This window comes from Hoplias malabaricus, chromosome 2 (assembly GCF_029633855.1).
Source record: "Hoplias malabaricus isolate fHopMal1 chromosome 2, fHopMal1.hap1, whole genome shotgun sequence".
NCBI lineage: Eukaryota > Metazoa > Chordata > Actinopteri > Characiformes > Erythrinidae > Hoplias > Hoplias malabaricus.
Genome location: NC_089801.1, coordinates 34,143,604 through 34,168,539, shown reverse-complemented (window position 1 = coordinate 34,168,539; position 24,936 = coordinate 34,143,604).

The window sequence follows — 24,936 nt, the reverse complement described above, 5'->3', positions numbered from 1 at the left end:
GATACAGGATTCTGTCAGCTGGATATTTTTGGTTGGTGGACTTCTCTCAGTCCAGCAGTTACACTGACATGTTTAAAAACTCCAGCATCACTGCTGTGTCTGATTCAGGTAGTCTTTTCCATCTTTCATAAAGTAGCAGCTTCTACTCCTATGGGAAGGCTACACTGGATGTTGTAATATTGCTGTGAGGATCTAGTCCTGTTCATTCACAACCCAGTGTTCCACAACCTATAGATTTAAACTTCTCTAGCCAACATTTGGCATGGGGCATACAGTGTATTCCCGGTCCAGGCCTGCGCAGCTGCATCTGCATTTCATTCCCATGTTTCATTCTTGAGAAAGCATTTTACGACGTGGATAAACAAGGCTTTCTTACAACGGCGACATAACACAGCTAACTGCAGACATACTTCAAGACCATGTACTTTACAGTGTCGCAAAATCCTGGTAGCAGCATGGTTCAAAGACATTGTTGAAGGGCTTTTATACCAAGAGCAACATGTCAGAATGAAAGGCAGATGCAGCGATGCAAAACCTGGCCTAAAAGACCTTCTCATGACCTCGCTTCTTTTCTCCAGTTAACAGCTCAAGCAGATCCTACACCAGTGCCACAAATATAAGCCTGTCCTGACTCGTCAGCAGGGATAGCCACCAGCTCGGGCATGTGACCCAAACAGCTTCAGGCAACAACCTTTGTTTGCCCTTCCATGTTAGCTAGTCCACCTTGGCCTTGACCCAGCATTAGTTCTGAGTTTCCTCAGCGCCACCTTGGTCAACAACATGATCAAAAGCAAAGTTAATATGGAAGCACACCACCCGACCCCCACCCCCTGTTCCACTACAGCCCACGCCTGTAATCATTCCCACAATGCTGTTGGGCCGCCAAAACCGCGTAAGCTCTGCGTCTGTCATTAATGGACATGTGTTCCATATAAAATCAACCTGACTCACTGTAGCCTGCCGGTGAACCTTGCTGGAGGTTGCGTGACTGGGAAGGCCGACTGCATATGGATCCACTACTGCTGCAGTAATGATGATGATGATGATGATGATGATGATGATGAGGGATGGAGCGTGAGGGACACGCGTGATGGACATGGCTACTGCTATATGGTGAGTTAGCAAGGGCTAGGGGTGCTTAGCCTAGCAAATACCTTCCGAGAAATGTTCCACCAAATTTACCATTCTCACCGCAATGCAAAGCAGCCAAGATGGTTTAGTTCTATAGTTTATACTAGAGATGTGAGGCTAATATGCTAATACTAACTAGCATGTCATGGAGACTGTGTAAGTGTGGTATCATATGGGTTGCCAGCTCAATCCCCAGGACTGACAAGACAAAAAACAGGTGTGGGTGAAATGAAGGAATTGTGCTTTAGCCTCCCTCAACATCCATGGCGGAATGCCCTTGAGTAAGGCAACTTTCCCCCAAAATTTTTCAAACACAATCCAAATACGGCTGCCTTCTGCTCCAAGTGTTTGCGTGCTTACTGCCCCTAGTGCTGAGGTGAATAATCAGGTAAAATCGCTTGTCCTCTTTTCTGCTCATGTTAAAAGAACATACACTCTTGTTCTGGGAGTATTTCTCTCCTCAATGAGAGGTCCATCAGCAGCCAAAACCAAAGACAACACACTCTCTTTCCTAGCTGTTCCACACGCATGCACAAAATGTCTGCAAGTTGAATTCTGAGTTGGAATTTGAGGTGAGGAGAGGTGATGTCAGACAAGAGCTGCTTCTTGTGAACTGCATAAAGCTGAAAGTGGCACAGATGTGGGGACACTTGTCTAGCACTGATTGGCTCTTTGAGGTTTTCAGGACCAATTGAATGCCTCCATAGGTGTGGTCTGAACAGTTCACAGTGGAAGGACAAAGACTGAGGACATTATAAAATCCTGTGTGGGAAGTCAGTGGCTGAGGTACACCATTTACGGTGTGCCATATTAAATGGTACTGATGACATATGCCATGAGTGATGGAGGGGCAAAAGTCATGAAGAGAGCCAAAACTAAATCAAGCAAACCCTCAGCATATGCCGCATCACGGCTTCAGGGCTCGCTTCCGAAAATGATCTGTTGTGCCTTATATCTGGAGGAAATATAGTGCCCACCAATTTTTGCCAAAGACTGCCCCAAGGTCAGTTCCTTGCTATGCCACTTGTGTGTATATGGTATGATATCATTATAACGACACATATTTTGCTAGCAGGGCGGCACATTGGCGCAGCAGGTAGTGTTGCAGTCACACAGCTCCAGGGACCTGGAGGTTGTGGGATCGATTCCCGCTCCGGGTGACTGTCTTTGAGGAGTTGGTGTGTTCTCCGCATGTCTGCATGGGTTTCCTCCGGGTGCTCCGGTTTCCTCCCACAGTCCAAAAACACACGTTGGTAGGTGGATTGGCAAATCCAAAGTGTCTGTAGGTGTGAGTGTGTGAGTGAATGCGTGTGTCTATGTTTTTGTGAATGCTTAGCTAATGGCTAATAGCAGCATGATTTTTTTAATGACCAGTGTCCGGAACTGCTTTTGAAGTTACGGTGCTTGACGGCGCAACACAGTTTGACTTGTTAGAAGCCATAAAGCTAAGAAGCAAATTTTGAATGCTAAACACATCTCAGCTGTTCTGCCATATTTGAAGTTAAATTGTTAAGTTAAGTTGGGGGCGTTTGATTTTTTTGCCAAACTATCCCTTCAAGATTTCTGATCCAGACAGCCACTGAACCTTGTCTAGCCCAGTTCTCGCATATTTTCAGCCTGTTCCAGACATCCAGACATACCTCCTCTAACTTCACGTGTTCTCCAGCCTCCCCCTCTAAAACCTTCCCTCCGCAAAAATGAGCGCATGTGCCCCATTAGACTCCACATGGCACACAGAGGCCATGCCCATCCAGGCAAGTCTGGGCCACAGTGCTCATTAACTCATTGGCTGATCCACCTTAAAGTTGACTGAACTTTCTGCTCCAGTCCAGAGTCTTGAAAGCAGAGCTGGAGGAGGAGGTGAAGGAAGAGAAGGCAGTCTCTCACTAACAGTCCTGTGGCAAAGTTTGCATACCCCTGGCAAATGATGTCTTGTTGAATCTAAATGAGAGTAAATAAAACCTCAATACAAAATACAAACCAAATGTCTCCTACCACAGCTATCACAACTCAAAGAGCAGAGGGTTCCTGTGGTTGTGATGTGATAAATAATTCCTTACTCATGAAATGTCTGACTGATATAGCTGCATGCAAATTTGGAACACAAGTATTTGTATCGGTATCAGTGTCAGTGTTTCAGTGCACTGTAAATGTTTGTAGGAGTAAACAGCTGTAGCAGGCTCCAGACGCACCACGAAGTGCACCATAACTGTATGTAGGAATAAACAGCTGTAGCTGTGCGTCAGTGTGCCATTACTGAGCTTCATGCGCTAAAAGCTTCTGTATACCATGTGTTTTCATGTAGAAAACAAGAAAGAATCATGTCCTGTTGCCAGGGGTGTCCAAACAGTGTGATCTTAAGATAAGATGGAGTCGTAGGTCATGTGTCCTAACGCCTCCATAACTCATAGCTGATTGAGGGGGCTGACATCAGACCCCTTTTTTAGATAAGACACAAGCTAATCACTGGGCTGGATCAAAGGCTCTGGACAGCCCTGGACAAAGAACGTACCAAAGTTGACATACCTGTAGCAGGAATGGGGAGCAGCTATAGAAACTGATTGATATCAGTAGGTCTTAGCTAGAGGCCTTCACGTCCTGCCACTGTTCCTAAGCTCTGTATGGCCACAGTTGGGTTGACCAGAGGTGGTTGGAATTGGAACTATGCTGCTAAAGCAAGGTCATGCCTGAGCTTTGTCCAGCAGCTCTAGGCACTTTGCTTAAGAGTGTCATCATTATTTAACCCCAGTAAAGGGCCACAGGGTGTGATAGACCAGTCCAGACAGCTCTACTGGTCTTGTTTTGAGATTCAGCATTGATTCAGTGAATAGCTTAGTCTGAAGTTTGAATTTAGTTTTGCTCAGGAGTGAATTTATTACAACCTATAAGCTATCTTCCAATTCATTAAGATCTCCAAATATTAATATATGACAAAAGACCATTTCAGATGCTTGTAACATGTCTATGTGATAATTCACTGTTATTTTACACCTAAGTAAACTAGGTGGTACTGTCTGCTACGTACCTGAAAGAGTATCAAAGAAAAATCACTGTAAATTTATGTAGGACAAGCTTTTGTAGCTTAGGATTAGTGGTCAGGGTAGGGTGAAGGTTAATTTGAAGTATTTGAAGTGTGTAGGAAATCAAATTGAGACCAGGCCATATTTTTAAGATGTTTAATGAGACTGGCTACTTTTGTTCCTAGATTGTGAGTGGAACTAGTTTTGGGCTTTCCATGTTCTTTTCAGGTGTTACAGATTTGTGAGGGGTTTCGAGAAGAGAAAAAAAATAAGGAAAGGAATAAACGCAACAAATAAATTAATGTCACTACACTTCTGTAAGTTCTGTAAACTTTTTGAAATAACATTCCCAACACTTACACCCAGCGTGTGTGTGTGTGTGTGTGTGTGTGTTTGAGAGTGTGTTTGTTTGTTTAGGGTGTAGAGGTTAAGCATGTAGGCTCATGTCATTGTGACAATTGTTGATGATTGGTGAAGCTAAGCAGGACATCAAACACACAAACACACACGCACACTCAGTGAAAGTCACTGACACATGTCCAGACCTGCATTAAATATTTGACACTAAATGACCAACATTTAGACCAGCCCTAACACTGCAGTTACGCAGTAATTAGACTGACATGACATTTTAATGACACCAAGTAAAAAGATGGAAATCTGTGTGTGTGTGTGTGTGTGTGTGTGTGTGTAAGCTTCAGATCACCATGCCCAATACTGATAGGGGTAAGTGTGTGTGAGGTTGGATGGTGGCGGGTTGGGGGCAGTTTTGGGGGTTTACTTGCTTGCTTTAGAGACTACAAGTTTTATCTTATCTCTAAGATTCCACTGACAGTGTGGACACAGCAAGAGTCCTCTATTGTTGTTCAGGGAAGGAGCACTTATCAAGAATCCGGACAAACCCACACTGCCCAGAGACGCTCTGTCTATGAGGTGTTGAGGGGTGTCCAGTTATCAGGAGTAACTGGTGCTGCTTGTCGTGTGTGTGTGTGTGGGGGGGGGGGGTGTACTGGGCATGTGTCAAATTTTGGGGAACAGAACTTGTTTATACAGTCACAATGTGGGGACTGCTCTTCTTCAAGTATGTCCCAACAACGTAGGTTTAGGGTAGTAGTAATAGTTAGGGTTAAACATATGGTTAGTCTCCACCAAATGGAAGTCTATGTAGGGCCCTCTGAAACCATGGTAACAAGACTTTGTGTGTGTGTTACATTACATCATATGGTCTTGTTAGACCTTGGCACTTGATTTGGCCTCTGCTCAGATATTGTGTAATTAAAGCAGACAGTGATGGGACAGATGTTTCAGATTTTAAAATACTGTGTCTGTGTGATGCAGACTAGACTGTGGATCTGCTCTAATCCAGAGCACTGTCATGCACCTGGATTGATCCTTTTGTAATCTCATTCCGGTTTGCTCAGGCTGAACATTTACTGCCTGCTATGTATAACACATACAGTATGTTGTGCACTATACATAATAATGAGACTCTATGAGGAGAGGCATTAAGTTAGAAAGTTATATAATAGTAATAATACATTTAAATATAAAGAACGTTTGTGTAGCTCATGGCTGCTTTACAATTGCAAATAAACAGCAAATGAGACAAACGCCCACAAACAAACAGTTCCTCAGATGGCAGGGAGAATAATTCTCTCAGACTGTCATATTATGCTTGGATGCGGACACAAGAACAGAAACAAAACAGATCCACATGGCCAGAAACAAAGCTAACACATGTGGACAGGGATACACGTAAGATAGGGCAATTAACACCATCCAAGGAGCAGGGCAAGCTCCTACATCATGGTGACCATGACGTGGCTAATCTACTCCACCAGCTAACAGATCATGGGGGACCACTAATGCTCAATACTAGGAACAGTTTAGGTCTGGAACATATTAGAAATCCACTGTGGAGGGATACACACCAGTGCACTAGGGGGTAGTGAGCACATGGGCAGCCATCCCAGCAATCGGGTTGCAGGTGGGGCTTTAGGTGCCTTGCTGAAGGGCACAACAGCTGTGGATGTTCAGGAAGGAGATTGCTATTGCTTCACCCACCGCCATTTTGTGACTGAGCATGCAACCTCCTGGCCCCAAGCCCACTTTTCTTACATTTAGGCCATGGCTGTTCCCAGTATTTCCAATGAATTTGATATTTGACGTTATATTATAACGTTCTTTGCAAGGAACCTTGCTTCAATTCACTTGGAAGGGTCTTGTTTATGAGTGAATACACAGATATTTGGAAAACATCGAGCACAAAATCTCCTCCACGGTGTGCACAGAAGATGTTTTTACCGGCGACAGGTCTCATGAGACAGTGTTTTGACGTCTAGTTGATCTGGTGCATGTTCAAAGCCAGACGCTAAAGCAAACACAGCGAATGCAGACAGTTGGACTCCAGGCGAGACGTAAAGAAAAAGAAGGGGGAGTCCAGGCCTTGCTATAACAAACAGCCCCAAACAAAAAGGTCTGTGGGTTTAGGTCCCGTGTACACACACACACACACACACACACTCAAGTGGCAGAACAGCAAGCACACAAAATTGTCGAAAGCCTGTGAAAGAGACTCTGCCGGAGAGTACACAAGGCAGAGTGCATTAGCACTGTTTAATCATCACTTTAGCCACATCTCCAATGGGCAGAGGCCTAGGCCAATTGTCTGGCCATTGTTTCTACCTTCCCTCAACAATGAAAGCGACCTGAAAGAACAAGAGAGAGCCATGTTTGTTTGGCAGCCATTTTCTCTTGTCTTCTATACACTACACAAGAAGCCCCAAAGCCCTGGAGACCTGAAGCCTGCAAGGTTTTGTTAGGACCCCACCTGCGTCGACACGGCCTCGCATTCACATCCAGAAAATCATGTTCCCTAGGAGACAAAAGGAGGCGCGCTAGGTTCAGGCTTTTATCCAACCTCCTGCAAAATCAAGGGCCATGTTTTTTCAGTTCAAGTGTGAGCTGCTTTGTGATGGATGGATCTTGCTCGCTCTCTCTCTCTCTCTCTCTCTCTCTCTCTCTCTCTCTCAGGAAACAATAGATGTCATATTAACTTTCAATGGTTGTCATAGGAGGCCTGTTTGCAGTATGCACACAAATGTATACAAGGTTCTAATACAAAATGTTCTTTTTATTTATTTACCCACATTTCAGCAATTCTACAGTAAATAATACAAATGCTCTTGATCGGTTAGTTGAGAGATCTGATCCAGAACTTTACAAAATGGCTTTCCAAATATTTGCTAAAAAGAGTATTCTGTTATGTCTGTTATCCATTGTAATAAAATATATTTCCATGCACAAAAAGTTAGGATATTACAGAGTTGTTCCTTAGATTCAGTAACATGAGGGCAGGTAGTGAGTCAGGTGACATGTCACTTTAAATTTAGAACACATGGGGGGAAAAGTCCTTTTTAATTTTTTTTATTATTTACTGTGATGACTTGGAGATGTACAGGCTGTGATTAAAATTTGAAACAAATTAGGTTTTGCTTTGTTACAAAACTGATATTTGCATTCCTCCAAACCTTTTCTATCACATTTTCCCATAAGTCTATATAAAGTTTGGTTCTCCACATCTCCCTCAAATATGTGTAAAATATATTCCAGATAGATAGATAGATAGATAGATAGATAGATGTATTGTATCCTTCCTAAGAAAATCCCTTATTGGAATGAAGTGAAAAACAAGGGTTTTCTAACTATTCAAATGCTTATAGTGACCCCATGTGGAGATTCTTTAACCTGCTAAAGGGAATTGAGAGTGTTAGTGAGTGAGGAAGAAATAGGAAATACATGTCACTCCTAGCACTGATTACCAACACTGTGGGTGTGTTAAACTATAGAATGTGTCACGTGCTCCCTGACTATTTCCAGTTTGTTTACCACTGACAGACACAATCTTTCTCGTGCAACCCCCACACCCCCGACCCCGCCTTCACAGACCCCCAATTGTACACTCCAGTGCAGCTGTCAATAACGAGCATCCAGAACCATCAGCGTCACTAACTCTGAAGAACAGATCCAATAGCGCAATTCAGCCTCGCAAAAGCTGGATTGGTCTATATTCAGTTGTATCCTTGTTAGAGAATGTAATCAGTGTCTACAGGGGGTGGCTCCAGAGTTGTTAAAGATGGCGGCCCACCACAATTTACTGAGATAGTGGCTGTTATGGGCCCACACCTCTGAGATAAACTGTGAGATAAACTAATGTGATGTAAATCACATTAAATATTTTCAGAAAGTGAATATACATGCGACATCATATTTGAGATTGTTCATATGTTAATGAGGTTATTGTTACTGGACATGCAATAGGTGGGCTGTTGACGAGTGGCAATTCTATATCTGTGGACCTTTTAAAAAATATATGATCTAAAACTACAGTTATATTTTTAAATATACAATATTTCTATATATTTGGATGGATATATTTTATATATTTCTGCATTATTTATTCATTCTTTACTCGGATTGTGTCCCCTGAGACCCGGATAAGCGGTGGACAACGGATAGATGGATGGATGAATGTATATATTGTTGCATTATTTATTCATTACTGGAAAAGCCTGATATTTTATAAATAAATTGAATGTACAGTTTCAGGACTAAAGGGCATTAAGGGAAAGGTAAGAATAATCCACAAACCCATTGAATTCACTTTAGTTTTAATGAGAGAGTTTGATCTATTCACTTATTTTCTAATCAATATTTCACCGTAAACGACCTGAAACACCCAAGTCTTGTGGCGGCTAATGTAGGAAAGTTTTTGCCATAAACACCCACTCATTTACATGCAAAAAGTATAATTATTATAAATACTGGCAAATATTTACATGACTGTATTTGACTAATATTTATTAATACTAATGATAAATAATCCTATATCTTTATAATAGTGTATTATTGAACACTGTTTCTAGTGTTCCGCTCCATGGAAGCACATTGCCTGTGTATTGACTTCCCTAATCTCTTAATTAATCTTTAGGATTAAGACTGAGGGGGTTTAAAAATCCGTGCCCAAGCCAAAAACTCTCAGTTAGCCACCACAGACAGATTTACTCTAACGACTGGCCGCTTCAAGAGCAGCTGTGGAGACCACAGTGGACCCCTGCTGAGCTAGTCCACTCTAACATCACCTGATAATAGCTTTATAAACATTAGCTAAACTATATATAAAATATAAACATTTAAATTCAGCTTTAGTTTAACAAGAATTCATGATGTCATAGAGACTAGGTATGACAATAAGTAATGAACAAAATTCATGTTAGCTAGCAAATTAGCATTTTGTGTAAACCTGTTCCTTAAAGGAGCCATATTATGAGTATGACAGTTTTCATATATTATGACAGTAGAGAAAATAAAACTGACAGTCTAAATTTCCCAGACATATGCTGACAATAATTTAGCAATGTTTACATCAGCTGTAGTCAGTCCTATGTTGATATTTCAGCCATTAATACTCAATGTTGGGTTTAACCTGCAGCAGGCTCGAGGGCAAGGGCCCTTTGTCAGGTCAACTTAATCCTAAACAGGCAAAAGGCAATCCCATAATTTGGCACGGAGAACGGTTTTTGCGGTGTAGCTTCTGGATTAATTTCCTGATCAGGATTAGCAAAGAGAGACTCCTTGAAGGAATTAGACTCCAAAATCCGCTCTACAGTATGCTTCAGACTGAGCTACAAAACCCATAAACCATTGTCATAATAGTAAGTGATGACATAAATGGTTTGATTTTAGTTTAAATTTGGTATGTAACATATTCAGTAACTAAGATATTGTAATGTACAGCACAGGTCGGTTGTAGTTCAAAAACAGACATGCACTGGATTATATAAGACATTTTTTACCTGTTTCTTCAGAATTTTTAGTCATTGCCAGTTCCTCCACATGTCTGGTTTATGCGTAGATTTGGGATTCAGGGTTGTGTTTAGTCACTGTGGGGGTATTTCCTTATTTGCTGGCAAAAGTTGTCATAGTAACACTTTGCTGCAGTTTTACATGCTTTGTTGTGATACTGGGTTGTGTGAAATCCAACTGCCATTAACTGCTCAGCATGCTTGAAGGACAACAATAACTATGAATCTCTATATAGTTAGCTAACAGGCAAGCATTTAAGCTAGCACGGTTGTAAGTGATATGGGAGTGGGTAGGCTATCCTATCAACACTGTAAAAAAATTAATTAGAATTTTCATGTGGGATTTGACTTGAATGACTTTACAAAGTATTTCCAAATGTCATTTGTCTTGTATTTTAAGTTTGAATAAATGCTCAAAAAAGTTCACTTCAATCCTAAATGAGCGATGCTATTAGACTAGCATACGGCTACCAGTGGCTCTCAGCAGGGTGCTGAACTCTGCAGGATTAGTGGGACTTTGAGCCTGGGTTCATCCCCACTGTGATCAGCTCATCTGTGTGTTTGTCTGTGTTTTGGCAGATCAGCTGGTTAACGTATGCTCGGACAGTCCTGAAGATCCCTCGTTTTAGCTAATTTCCTACCAGCCAAATTCAAGCCGCGGCTATCAGATACAGGCAGTAACAGACAGATTAAGGAGATCAGATTAAAGTTAGGCTCCTCTGACTCCTGCAGTGCTACTGTACTCACCCTGTACTTGTTGCGTTCATGTCCAGGCATCACTCCAGGGATCTGAGTTAAGACAGTAACTGATCCTCAGACCTGCTGGAGATGCCAGGCCTCCATGGTATAAATGTATTAGCTTCTAAATCCAGGCGCATATGGTGGCCCGTAGAGTCAAATCGCAACAGCGTGTGAGATGAAATAAAAATGATAACATGCCGTACTTCTCGAAGACAATGATCCAAGGAGGGGATTGAACCCAGATGCCTGGAGCTATGGCGTTGACACTACCTGTTGCACCACCACACCATCCTGAGGCCATGATGATGTCTTTTAACATTTAAATAATAATAATAATAATAATGATGATGCTTTTTATTTATAAAGCACATTTCATGTACAAACATATCACTCTGATATACAGTAAAGGAATTAACTTAAAAAATACAAGCAAAAACACAATGAGCATTAAGAATAAAACTGAAACTTATTAAAAATAATAACAATGACAATGAATCTTAATTAAAAATACAAAAAATAAATAAAGAGTGTTTTAATTAATCACTAGGTTAAAATCACATAAATCACAATAAAATCACATCTCATTTTCTAGCTGTAAATCCCAAAGCTGAGATGCAAGAAATGAGTTGAAGGAGAGCATAAAACTCAAAAACAATGTTAGTAAAGTTTACAGTAATGGTTACTGTCTGTAAGAGCTTGAAGCTTTCATGAAGAAAGCTTTTCCACATCCCTCCATCGCAATTCTGTAGCTCTGCTGCTCTGGGATGTATTTATTATGACTGTGTGGGCCAGCATAAATACTCACTGAAATAATACAAATTTCAGGATAGTTACTAAACGCAGCCTAATGCGCAGGGTTTCCAGCCTTAGAGGAAGTTATGAGCCGCAAATGTCCGTATCAGCTTTCAAACACTGGCAGCGTCTTCAGGAATATTCCTTCACTGAGCATGGAGCTGCGTTTTTACCTGGATGAGACCCAAACTGGTGTAAAAGCAATAGCAGCTGGGTTCTGTTTTCACTGAGCGCACAGCGGAGGAGAGCTGCTGAATGCTGTGCTACAGTGATGCTAAGGGTTTCCCGTAACACTTAAGAGACCATAAGCCATGGTCTGTTTTCACTGGCAGAATTTCACGGGAAGTCTCCAAAGTGGTCCAGTGGTCTGAGCATTAGCTCTATCATCAGTGATGCCTCAGCCATCTGAGGCCAGAAGTCCAAGAGAGCACAACTGGCCTCATTCTCTGTTCTCTTCTATCACATAAGTGCAGTGCTGGCCAGTGCGGCCACAATAACGTGGGCATCTGCTGTTCATATTCTGCTGAACCACTATTTTAAATATTTCCAATATTTAGTTGGTTCATTCATTCATTTAATATTTTGTAACTGCTTCATTTTGATCACGGTCATGGTGGGTCCAGACCCTACCTGGATTGATAATGCACTAGGCAGGAACACACCCCGGACAGGACTCCCAGTCACACACACACACTCGCACCTACTAGCAGTTTCACACACTCAAGCCTATAAACAGTTTCACACACTCACACCTGTGGACAATTTCACATATTGACCCAGTCACTCACACACACCTGTGGACAAAGTTACACACTTTTCCAGTCACTCACTCACTCACACACACACACACACACACACACACACACCCCTGTGGACTGTTCACGTATTCACTCAGTCACTCACACCTGTGGATAGTCACACACTCACCCAGTCACTAACACACACACACCCCTGTGGACTGTTCACATATTCACTCAGTCACTCTCACACACCTGTGGACAAAGTCACGCACGCTTCCAGTCACTCATACACACACACACACACCTGTAGACTGTTTCACATATGCTCTCAGTCAATCACACACACGTCAAACATGTTCAGGATGATAATTATTGAATGTTACAGATGTATGAATGAATGAATGAATGAATGAACGAACGAACGAATGAACAAGCAAACGAATGATTGAATGGACATTTGGACAAGCAAAAGAATCTTGGGTAAAGGTCATAAGTTTGGAATGAGGTCATCCGATGCCAATCTTCTTTGCTAATTTGACAGAAACCTCTGTCTCCCGCCGGAACCAAGATGCCATTCCCAACTCTTTAACCAGAGCTGACGGCTGGCATATGCCACACAGCATCATTTACACACACCCCACTAGATCCATGTCATTGCGGATGTGTATCCAGTCTGTTGTGGGTTTGGAGCGGTGAATATAGCCTGGCACACAAGTGCAGCGGAGCATAAACCCACGGCACTCAGGCAGTCAAACGGTGGGACATTAAAGGCCATCACTTCCCTGACAGGGGGCCGTCCATCTCACCAGCGGGCACTGGGGGGCTGGCATCGACTGGTGTCAGAGCGACCGTCACCGAAAGGAAAAGGCCAGTAGCCCCGGGGAGCGTGTCATTCGAATCCTATCAGAAAGCAGCACGCGATTCTGTTTGACAGCTTACATATGTGAAAAAGGCAATGCTGGCCACTGGCGAGGGTCCTTTAAAAGCATGTGAGAGTACCAGCTAAAGGCAGGATCAAAAGGCATTGAAAGACCCCAAATAAGGCATTTTTTCAGTTTTTCACAAGTCTTTCTGATAAATATCATTTATTTAAAACAGTCATTTTAAACCATTATTAATGTCTATACACCAGTCAGCTAAAACAGTACAAATCATCTCCTTGTTTCACTGTCCATTCTCTCAGCTCAACTGACCAGGCAGGAGTCCATCTGTTGATCTGCATACTTTGTTTCCCTCTTTAACCTGTTCTTTAATATTCCATACCCCAACAGGATCTCCATGAAGCAGGTATGATTTGGGGAGGGGAAGAGGGGTCATTCTCAGCAGACCTAAGTGGAACAGACACATCAGTGCTGCTAGAGTCTTTTAAACACCTCTGTGTCACTGCTGGACAGAGAATATTCCACCAACCAAATATATCCAGCCCACAGCGTCAGGTGTTAACTGATGAAGGACCAAAAGAAGACCAACACACACTGTGCAGCAACAGATGAGCCACTCTCTCTGACTTTAAATCTACAAGGTGGACCAGTGAGGTATGTGTGTGTAACAGAGTGGACAGTGAGTAGACACAGGATTTTAAAAAACTCCTAAAATGCTCCTCTATAGTCAGTGGAGTGTGGTCAGCTTGTGTGAGAATCCTCACTGTTCTGTCTCCTCCAACACTGATGCTCGAGTGGTCACTCTCTCCTGGCACCATCAGTGTATTTTACCTGACCTTCAGCTGCGGCGAGTACAAGCTCCACCAAGCTCCCCTGGTACCACTCTCGAAAGCCGGTGTAAACCAGTGTGAGGTGACCGTTCTGTATTCCGTACCATGGGAATAACATCCACAGAACGACCAGGTAAAGTGTGGAGTTGGAACGAATGTTGTCCACTGATGCTGTGTACCCCTCTGCATTCCTGGCCATAGTTGTGGACACTTCTTGGATGAGGGTGAGCTGTCAAATGTAAATGTGATGCAGCCTGAGTGTCCTGGCCTAGATTCACTGAGGTGGAAGAGCAGGGTGTTCCCCCTCAGGTCCTCCTGTCAGACCAAACAAGGTCTTCTGAAGAGAGCTGTGTGTGCGAATGTGTGGGGGCAAAATGGGGAAAGGGTACAGGCACCTGAAGTCTATACCATCAATAGTATAACGGAAATGTAAACACTTTTAATACTGATCAATCGGTCTGGTCAGTTCTAGAGGACAAATCAAAGCTGGCACACAAAGAGTTAACATGAACAATAGAAAGCAATGGATGTACAGTAATGGCCAACAGACAGCAGAGGGTCAACTACTGGTACAAGTGGATCAGATACAGCAGTGCTGCTCGAGTTTTTACAGTGTTCACTCACTGTCCACTTTATTGGACACACCTACAACAACAGAAGGACTCCAGTCTGTAATTGTAGAACTGCACAGTGAACCATGTATGGTCAGAGGAGTTCAGAGAATGGACAGTGAAAACCAGTTGCACTGACACTAGCATTCCAATTTCTTGCAAGAACCCATCAGTCTCCAGCAGGGAGATCATCAGGAGTCTTCAGAACTGTTGTTGCCCCAGCCTTGCCCTCTGAAATAGAGTGCATTTGCTCTAGTTCCCTTAATAAAATCACTGCTGTTTCCACCTCTGTAGCAGGGGGCAGAAAAGACAGCAGCTCTCCAGAGACAGGCATTGATCTAAAGAGCTGGTGGTTTGTGCTGAGCTTCTTTTCCTGTCCCTGCAGCGTGAATTTTCCCCTCCACTGAGTGTGGTCCCACCACAGTCACCGAGCCTGGCTTGGTAACATGGTGAGAAGGTCATGTAGAAGTTCTTCTGGCAATCGTCAGGAAACTTCTGGAGGCAGTGGGTTAAAGGATCATCAACCACCAAGAAGTATCAGTACATAACAGTATATATTTTTAATTTAATTTTCTTACAAGTGTGACTCACATGAGACAAGTCAAATTGCTTTGTAGTCTCTGAATGAACCAGTTTATGTTTCATAGAGTGGGTCACCTACATGTTGGCCATATGAATTCTGCTGATTGTCACCGCACTCTCACACATCCAACAGTCAAACTCCATGTATGTATTCAAACTCAAAAGGGACATGGTCTCCCCCTTTTCCACAAGTGAACACAGTTCTGGGTCTTAATAAAACAACTGTGACCTTCTTTAGTCAAAATACCACACGGATCAAACCCCACGGCAGCATTCTCCCCGTGTCTAAACAGTCCTGTTGAGAATAGTAGATCTCGGTGGCTGTTCCTTTAAATGAGAATGAGCCGCTCGCTGTTCACCACAGCCATAATGCCCAGCAGCGATGAGCGAGGAACAGCTGTTTTTTTTGTTTTTTTCTCAGTTCTCTCTTCTACATTCTTGCATCACAATGATGTTGAAGCTGTAATTTGAAGGTAAAAAAACAACCTGGTGTTGGTTTAAGGTTTGGAAGACACAGACAAATTCAAAAGAGGTGTACTGTATAATCTCTACTGAGGGGTGGAACATTACAGCAGTCTTTCATTATTCAGGTTAAAAAAGGAAAAAGAAGAAAGACAGAAACATCACAGAGGACGTATAATCTTAGCGCACTATTAGCCATCAGTTCTCAATCATGTCAAATCATCTAAGATCCCTCTCTGCTTCCTTTTGTTGCTGTGTCGCCCAGACATCGGAAACCCTGAGATACGCAAACACAAGAAGAATTTTGCACCGAGAGAATGGCAGCTGGAAAGAAAGTGAATAATTGATGTTGAACATTGCGGGATGCAGTATTTATCAGCGTGGAGCTTGAGGCAGAGTGTGCATGAAGGCTGTAAGCGGATCTTTGGGGGAAAGTGCAGCGGCTATTGTCCTCGTAGCTCTGGCGCTCCTGGGTGTGCGAAACCTTGCCACGTCTTATCGCTACGGCAGTGAAAGCAATATGCTCGCCACAATGTTGCCGACACCGTGTTCATTCACAGGGATTCAATGGGGGATTGAAGAGGGACTGGAGAAAGTTGACATAGGGCTGTCAAAGACCCAAAACAAGCAAAGGATGTCAAGGATGTCTTTTAAGTTTCAAGCACATGGACACCTCAGGTACAAGAGTACAATTGCCCTTACAAAAATAATAATAATAAAAAAATAACAAAAAAAACAGCCATTAAAATACTTGTTTTAAAATAAAAATAACAATAAGCATGCATTCGGTTTACTTTATATGTACAAATTAGTGATATACTAAACACAATAATGACATGTAATGGCAAGTACACAGAAATGTCTAAGTATATCTGGAGTATATACTTGTACATATACTTGTATGAAATGGGTGGGCTCCTAGTGCAGGGGTCACAAAAAGGTAAATGATAAACTATTAAGAGCTGTTTAATTTTGAACTGTGTTTGTTTTAAGCTGCGTGACTCTTCTAGTCATTACCGTTCAGGTTTAACGCTCCAGGAAACTGATCGCATGCGTTTCTGCATGTCACATGTGAAGCTCAGCCAATCAGACCTGTGCATTATACTGACCACTGTGACTCGCATGAGTGACACATACACAGGGCAGGGCTCCAAACACCACTGACCTGGCGCCAGTAAAATTAGCCCAAGGGACAGCTATTTAAAATAGCTAAAAGCTATTTTGGGACAGATTCAGGATGACAGTGTTGTGTGAGGTAAATAAGGGAATGATTACTGGATGAAATTCTCTTAGCGCTGAACATGGATTCTGTTTATGTTTGCTGTTAATGGTTAAAGTCCCACTGTCACATCCTGGCCCAGTCCTGTTTGTTTTCCCCACCATGTGCTCTCTCAGCACATGGCTCTGTTCTGTTATTGTCTATGTCCCCGCCTTTGTTCCGCCTCCTTGTCCATAATCCTCATTATCTGTTTCAGGTGTGTCTCGTCTGTTCATGTATTCAAGATCCCTTGTGTCACTTCCTTTTATCGGTCATTTGTTTTGTGTTGTTCCAATTTCTAGTCAGTTGTTCCTTGTTTTCGTTTCCCCTTTTCATGTTGTTGTTTCAAGCCCTTTCATTTATTCAATTGTCGTGTTTGCCCTCAAGTTCGTTTGTGTTTGTTTTTTTATATTCTTTCATTAATAAAGTATCTGTGTTGTAGCGTGTGCGTCCGCCTCCGTCAGTCCGCCCTTCGCATCTCCCTGACACCCACCCTCCACCAATAAGAGCCAATCAGGTTGCTGGTTATGGAAAAGCAGTCAAGTCAACTGCAACTGCAAGACAGGTCATTAGGGACTGTATTTTTTATTTTTTAAACATTGTTTTATTTGTAAATTTGACTTGAAATGAGAAAAGGACATTTTTATTTAGAGTATTTGTAATTTATCATTATTTATGTAAATGAAAGTGTATTTTGATTTGACATTCAATCAAATTTTATAAATACAATCATTGTTAACTACATAAAGTGTTGCTATAACTACAAGGTTATTTTAATATACAGGATATGGCACTGATCGTAATGCAAATTATACATTATGTTCTGGACCTTGGCTTAAGAACATTTTCTCTACTGGACCTTCATGAATTTTAATTTATTTCCCCTGCCCTTGTGTAACTAATTTTTACAAAGAGGCAAGGACTCTGGGCAACAGAATCACTATTGTTTGTGTCCATTAGCTGTGGACTATCTCCAGGATCCTCCTGCCCTTTACTACATACAGGCACCTTGCAACTTGTGAGCAGACCAAGAGCTTCCAATCATCTGTGAAATCTTTACGGATCTTTGTAACGGATCAAAAACCTTCCAAGGCTAGGTGCCATTGAGGCTTTTTTGACACTTCTCTTTGGTACAACAGCAAGTGCCATTTCACCACAGCTCCTTATCTCCACCCGCTGATCCCTGCTGATTCTATTTAGTGGGCCGTAACAGACCTTTGCCTCACATCACAACGCTAACAAAACTCCTTAAAGCTAAAAGCTGCTATCACAAATCCTCAAGTAACACACCTTTATGTCTCTTAGCTCTCTTTTCACTACCTCCCTTTCTTTCTCTTGGTGCGAGAGCGAAAGCCTATATCTGCCAAAACAAACGTTAAGCTACGGCGTGTGCTTGGCCCACAATAGGCAGGGATCAAGCTGCCTTCTTAGCCCACATTTCTCGGTGGAAAGCCGCAGCTCTGGTTACTCCCTGTGCTCCTTCTTGTTTGCCATTAAAAATTCCACTGCGATAGAGAGCGGAGGCGAACAGGCTGCCACTCACACCGGATAAAGCAGTGGGCCCAACGTGACAGGTAAACAGTGAGAGCGAGAGGCGCGGCTAGGGTTACGGCTCCGCTGAAGCCGTGCCACCCTCTGTCTCCGGTTCCCCACAAACGACATGGGGAGGGATCGCTTTACCCGCGGCTGCCACATGAAATGGTCCAGTCCAAGTGCCCTGCCTGCCTCCGTGATGGAATGATTACTTATTCATGGAAAGTGCTGGGGAGGGGGCAGTGGCTTGTGAATGGGGGTCCTTGTTGTCGCTGATGGTGCGAGCTATAGCTGACATAAGGGTATCTATTACCTGCCCATTCTATGGGCCTCGCCCCCCTATGGGCTGAAATGCCAGAGCTGGGTTTAGCCCATTTCTGGGAGTGGGAGACAGGTCTGGAATGTAGATAGCAGATCTCTGTTGCACCCTTCACTCTCAACGTCGTTTTCCATCTCAAACATACCAGACTGGACGCAGCTTTTTGCAAGAGCGCCCTGCTTCAGAGCAGCAACAAGGTGAGGAGAGCTCTGCCTCCGTTCTGAGCCAGCAGGTGGATGGATGGCGAGATGATTTTATCACGCTTTCTCCAGCCCGCCCTGGTAGCCTGACACCCTGCTATCAGCCTGGGAGGCTAGAAAGTTCCTCTGTGTTCTCTTTCTTACTCTCTCTCTCTTTCTCTCTCCTCTGCCGCCTCAAACACCACCACCGTGACACCAGAGAGTCTGTGCCATGTTTCGAGCGTGTGAAATCTCACACTGCCTGCTACTCTGAGGGCAGAGGGCCCCCTTCAACGCTGGCACAGGCAGGCACTGTGTCCGAGCTGCCCCTGTTCCAGCACCATCTTATTCCAAACCTGAATGTTAATCAGTACACAAGACACCTCCATAGTGACCTCCAGCTAGCATAAGGGCACCCTCCACCAACACACACACACACACACGCAAACACAAGAGTAGCCTTCATCATCCAGGTCCCAGAGCTACTGCTGTCTGTAATTCCCCTTCCATTCACTATTTATCAGCCAGCCCCCTCTCTCTTTGCAGCCGACCGAACGCTTTAATTAAACTGGAGCCGCGCATCAAAAGCCACATTCAGGCATGTCAATCAACGTCTGCAGGACAGGGCTGAAACCAGACTCTCACCCACTCCACCCACCCTCCTCTGCTTATCGCAGAAGCACAGAGGGACTGCCACCCTCTGCTCCCACTGTAACACTCCGCCGCTCGGCAGGAACGCGTAACCCAAGTCGCCCCGGAATCATTGTGCTGGTTGTAAGCAATATGTTTCACTGTGTGACAGCCCAGTACATTAACACAGATTCTTTTCGCTTCTGGGCCCGTGCTGCCCTTCCGCTGCCTGTGTTATGAGCCATTCGGTTTCCAGCATCTCTGAGCCAAAGCTAAAGCAAGTGTCATAGGAGTTCCAAAGCCACTTCTGGGCCAAGTGCAGGACTGACGTTAGTGCTGCCTGATTTATACTGGAATCTAATTGTGAATCAAAATTTAAAGTAGATATATAATAATGCACCACTTTTAATAGTAGGGGTTTAAAAAATGTCTGTGCTGTAAATATGACAATTTCTCAAATCAGCAGGTAAAGAACTCCTTTCCTTTTTGGCTGCATTGGTTTGAGAAAGGACATGTTGGTGGTTTCAAAAACTAGAGTAGAACAGTGAGCATAGTTTTGGCTGATATTTGGTTTACATTTAACAAGATGTGTAGTGTGTGTCCAATATCTACTTCATCAGAAATTACTTCAGGTGTACTTTGCTGACATCTAGTGGACAACATTCTCACTGAAATTATTTCCCAAACCTTCCCAACAGACTAAAAGTTTATTCATTTCATGTTCCAGAGCCTACCTGGAACAATTGGGCACCACTCCGTCTCAGGGCATCACACACTCAGCACACACATCTAACACTGCTAATTCACTTAACAACATTACTGGTTTTTGCATTGTGGAAGACCAAAACCCTAAGAGGATACTCACACAGACACACTAACTCGTACGTTTTCATGTCATTAAAGTCTTTTTGATAAATAAGGACGCAGGGGGGCTTTAAGACTATTAGGATGCTTTGTTAAAAGTGTGCACTCAAGCTCTTATCAAAGTCACATGCATCTACTCCCAGTAGTACATCTAATGGGGTCATCACTGGTCAGAATTACTGAGTAGTGTGTTTGGTGTGCTAAAAAGCATAGAATGCGGATTAATACATACATACAAACATACTTACAATTCTGTACTGTACTCTACAATACATAAACCACCAATGGTGGACAGTAATGAAATAAATGTAATTTGTTACAGTACTTAAGTAATGTTTTACAATGTACTGTATGTGTGTATATGTACTTAAGTATTTCAATTTTGACATTTTACTTTAACTCCAATACATTTCAGAGTCAAATATCTTACATTTTACTCCACTTCAATATGAAAATCTGCTGTTCCTTTTGGTTTATGTGTGGATAAAACCGTAACGTGTCTGAACAAATCTCCCTGCAACTCACAGCGCCATCGTTGCTAGGAGACGAACGGACACAGTAGCCGCACTAAAACCAGTCAAAATGTCTTTCCACCTAAAACGAATTATACCAAAGACATAATTTGTTTTTTTCTAACTGTTGTGAAAATTAGTAAACACCTTCAGTTCTTACAACCATTATGAAATATTCATTCATTATCTGTAACCGCTTATCCAGTTCAGGGTCGCGGTGGGTCCAGAGCCTACCTGGAATCATTGGGCGCAAGTCAGGAATACACCCTGGGGCGCCAGTCAATCACAGGGAAACATAGACACACACACATTCACACCTACAAACACTTTTGAGTCGCCAATCCACCCACCAACGTGTGTTTTTGGACTGTGGGAGGAACCCGGAGCACCAGGAGGAAACCCACGTGGACACGGGGAGAACACACCACACTCCTCACAGACAGTCATCCAGAGCGGGAATCAAACCCACAACCTCCAGGTCCCTGGAGCTATGTGACAGCGACACTACCTGCTGTGCCACCGTGCCGCCCCGTTATGAATTAACAAAAATGATTTGTAATGTTTACTATTTGGCTGTATATGAGTCATCAGTACCTTCATTCATATAGTCAGTTTACGGTACATGTGACTAATCACTCACCGAGAGTGAGAGTTAGTTAGAGATTTATTAAACACAATACATGAAGCGAGATCACAACTAGAAGAAATATTCCAAAACTCAAAAATCAGTACAGAGAGAGAAACAAGTCCCAACAAAAACTGTTACCAGGCAAAAAGTCAGAAAAACAAAATCGTAGTCTGTTTAATAAACAGGTGTCTAAGACTAAACTCTGCAAACTTAAAGGAACACTGTAATATTTTTACCTGAAAATTACAGCTTCAGAATCATTCACTGCTTCTCTGACCTGTAATAGGGAAAATAGGGCCTTTGTCGTTGCTACTCTGGACTCAGCACTGCAGAAATTGCACTATGCATCTTTGAGAGGAGGGTCGTTAATTGCACTAGAGGGAGGCCCAGGAGCAGAAAAAAAATCTTACCTTGTGTTCCTAAATGAGTAAATGCACAAGTGTCCTATGCCATTGTGAAAATTTATCTTTGTGCGTCACTCTGCAATTACACCGCCAAACCACTAGGGCTGAATTTCACACATCTTTCTCAAGCCTATGTAATACACAATGTAGTGGTGTAGTGCTATTAGTTTTACGAATCTTTAAAGTACACTATTTAGGGAGTGTAGTGTAGAGGAGTTAATATATCTAGACTTGAGCAACTTAAACCATGTTTGTCCGACTGCAGACGAGTCAGTCATTGTGCTCTGCGTAGACTTGAGGAGGTACATTTCGGGAGAGGTGCGCATCAGGCCGCGCTGTCTACAGCATAGGTTCAACACAGAAGCATATATTGGGCTTAATATTTAGGAGACAGCGACCTCTGCTGGTTTTTAGGGGAATCACCTTCGGTGTATGAAATAGTTGATATAACATAATTCATTGTATTTCATCTTTGGCCATTTCTGCTGTGTTCATCCATGTGACACTAGAGTCTTTTCACCTACAATGTGTTAAACATGAGTCTTGTTACAAAAATTATAATAGGACAGTAGACCATAATACGTCATGGTACTTTAATATTTGATACTTAAGTAAATTTGAAGGTAAATACTTTTGTACTTTTACTCAAGTGGTGATCTACAACGAGGACTTCTACTTTTACTGGAGTAATATTTTACCTGTATCTGTACTTTAACTCAAGTAGATGGTTTGTGTACTTTGTCCACCACTGTTAAATACCACTGCACTGCACTGGTACAATTCATCTGTAATTTACTAGTGTATATTCTCTGTACAGTGCAGTACTTTACGTTCCTTAAATAACCTTATTTATTTTTATTTGTACCTGCTTTTAACTCACCCCTTCGGGGTGTTAAATAAGTGTTTTCGCTCTTATCTGAATACTGTAATGTCGATCAGTTGCAGTACTGAAAATGGACACGAGATGTCAGTGTTGGCTGATTCTTTTTTAAATAAAAAAATTTTATTTTTTACTCAATGTGCCAAAGTTGGTTGGTAGATGTTATACGTCACGAAACTCTGCCTTTCCCAAACTCAGATGAGTAAAAAGATGCCACACATGCCAAATTATGTCACATGTCAAATGGGCTTTGGAAATGCAAAGTAAACAGCCGTGATGATGAAATGTTTCTCAATCAGAGTTTCATAATTCAGCGAACATTTTGTTCACAGTGGTTTTCCAGTAAATGTAAGCGGTTACTCATTAACAAGCTTACTTTCTGCAGGTAGGATTCTTCACCTGGAATCAGGCTCTGTTCGTGTATGTTGAATTGATTACAGTTGGGTTGAAAATTGTGATATATTGTGAATGAATGAATGAACGAATGTCGGTGTGACACATGACGGTAGTGTTATACGCACTAACATATTAAAGACATTAACAGCATGTCACACAAAGACATTAATTCATTAATTAGCATCATCCTAATCATCACACACCAACACGTTTGGACAATTTCACACAGTCAGTCCACCAACCAACATGTGTTCTCAGACTCTGGGGAGGAAAACAAGGCCATAGGAGGAAGCCAATACAGAAACAACCAGAATTCAGAAACCACATAAACTGCTTAGTAACAAGAATGTGATTGGATGTCGACCTATTATCACATCACCTTGTCTTGTACATTTATTTTGCAGCACTAGTCTGCCACCAAAAATTCACCCCCTATCCACAGAGGGATGGCTGAAACTTAGAAATTTGAAAAGTGTGAAATTCTGGAGAAACAGGAAGGCCTTGCCTTTGTACTCTGTGAAACCCAAAGGCACCGTAACCATCAACTCAGCAGAGGGAGTGTATGAACTGAAAAACATGGTTCATATATTTCCTCAGGTGGGTTGGTTGATGTTTGTCTCTTTGGGGCATTTTTTCTTGAGGTGTTTTTTTTTACTTAAAGTCATAGTCACACAGTTTTTCCAGGCTGGAGTTCTCCAAGGTGGCAGCCATGTTTTTCAGTTCCAGAAATTTGTGGAAAAGTGACATTTACCTGAGGATTTTCATGAATTAAAAAATATTTTCACAATTATGGGTCAGTTCTGATTTCATTTTCATCCACTGTTTGTTTTATTTTAATAAATATTTTGTAAATATTTAACCAGATATATATAACCAAATATATGATATTTTTTCAATTTGCACTCATCTGTGCATAGGCTAAGATGTGTTGATGCTGTAGCTTTGTGAGCTCAGTGGGTGTGTGTGCATGTGTGCCCCCACACACATTAGTAAATTCATTCATTCATTCATTGTCTGTAACTCTTACCCAGTTCAGGGTGGCTTCGGAGCCTACCCAGAATCAATGGGCACAAGGCAGGAACACACCCTGGAGGAGCTGCCAGTCCTTTGCAGGGCGACACACACTCACACCTAGGGACACTTTTTGAGTCCAATAGGTGTTTTTGGACCATGAGAGGAAACTGGAGTACCTGGAGGTAACACACACAGACACGGAGAGAACACACCTCCTCACAGACAGTCACACGGAGCGTGATAATGAACACAGCAACATTTTATGGCAGAAGGAGAGAAAGGGGTCACAGCAATGTTACGAACAATAAAAACTTGTTTTTCTTAGCCTAAAGAGTGGACTGAGAATGAATTCATATAATTTATATTTGTGCACATTGTTGTAACAACCCTCCACTAAAATGGCAGCTTATACAAACTGTATTATTTTGTCAGTAAAAATGGTCTTTTAAATGTAGTTGTTTAATCAATAGGTAACAGGTAATAGGTAATCAAAAAGGTAGCAAAATGTGTGCAAATATTTTTTTACGCCATTATTTCATATATCAGGCAATAGAGGGTTATAATATTGGGTCTATCCCAAAACCTGTCAGAAACTGTGCCCTATTTACTTTATATCACTAGTGCAATATTTTGGTGTTCCGCCATTTTGTAGTAGTGTTCGAAAA